This window comes from Apium graveolens, chromosome 9 (genome assembly GCF_009905375.1).
Source record: "Apium graveolens cultivar Ventura chromosome 9, ASM990537v1, whole genome shotgun sequence".
NCBI lineage: Eukaryota > Viridiplantae > Streptophyta > Magnoliopsida > Apiales > Apiaceae > Apium > Apium graveolens.
Genome location: NC_133655.1, coordinates 235,070,344 through 235,071,609, shown reverse-complemented (window position 1 = coordinate 235,071,609; position 1,266 = coordinate 235,070,344). Strand labels below are relative to the sequence as shown.

At 42.3% G+C, this 1,266-nt stretch overlaps 1 non-coding gene across 1 annotated transcript; it reads left to right on the top strand.

Annotated features, from left to right (window-relative positions):
- The first annotated feature begins 850 nt into the window (after positions 1-850).
- Positions 851-957, top strand: LOC141688614 (small nucleolar RNA R71). The gene has a single exon (XR_012562048.1). It is a non-coding gene; the product is annotated as a small nucleolar RNA R71 (small nucleolar RNA).
- Positions 958-1,266: the final 309 nt, after the last annotated feature.

Genomic DNA, 1,266 nt, shown 5'->3' with positions numbered 1-1,266 from the left:
CATTATAGAAATAATTAATAATCATCCAATCAGGCATGCCATTGTGTGGGCACTTCCTTAGCATCTCCTTATATCAGCCTGGTACACTAACTAGTGACACTATAAAGGAATTGCTATTCGTCAACCTTCCCAAACCTTAAAGTGATTGCCTTTACTTGTTCTTTAGCTTTCCTCTTTCCTGGAACTTTAGTGTCACTAGTTAGTGTACCAGGCTGACGATTTAGCAAGCTATTGGCAATTTGCCCAATATGATTTTCCAAGGTCTTGATAGAAACAGCTTGACTCTTGTACATAAGCTTTAACTCCTCTAATTCAGATTTTTCATTGGCTTGTTACAGTTGGAGTTACTGTCTAGGTGCATACTATGGTTGCTGAAAACCAGGGGGGTTGTACTTCTTAGCTGGGTACTGCTAATAAGGTTGTTGAACCGCATTCTGAGAATTGCTCCAACTGAAATTAGGATGATTCCAATCGCTGGAAGTTGCTCACGAACTGATCCGATTCACTAGAAATTGTGCACTAATCAGTAACATGGGCACCAACATAAAGTTCACAGAAACTGGAAATTTGATTAACTCCATAATTAGCCAAAGTGTCCACCTTCATCGTCAAAGCCTTAAGTTGGGCAGCGATAGCAGTTGCTGCGTCCAACTCCAGAATTTCTACGACTTTTCCCTGAGTTAGTCTCTGGGAAGGATTCTGGTACTCATTAACATCCATCAGTTCGATAAGTTCATAAGCTTCATCGTAGCTCTTAGCCCACAAGGCTCCTCCTGATGCTGCATCAAGCATGGGTCTAGAATTAGCACCCAATCCATTGCAGAAATAATTAATAATCATCCAATCAGGCATGCCATTGTGTGGGCACTTCCTTAGCATCTCCTTATATCGATCCCAAGCCTCACACAGAGATTCCCCAGTTTGCTGAGAAAACTGGGTCAGAGCATTCCTGATTGCTGCAGTCTTCGCCATTGGGAAGAATTTAGTGAGAAACTTTTGCGCGAGATCCTCCCAAGTGGTGATAGATCCTGCTGGTAGAGAGTGTAACCAGCACTTAGCCTTATCACTTAGAGAGAATGGGAAAAGGCATAGCTTGATAGCATCTTCAGTCACATTATTGAATTTCAAAGTGTCACAGATCTCGATGAAATCCCTGATGTGCATGTTGGGGTCTTCAGTAGGAGAACCCCTAAACTGAACTGAGTTCTGTATCATCTGAATCGTGCTTGACTTGATCTCAAAAGTGTTAGCCCTGATGGCTGGTCT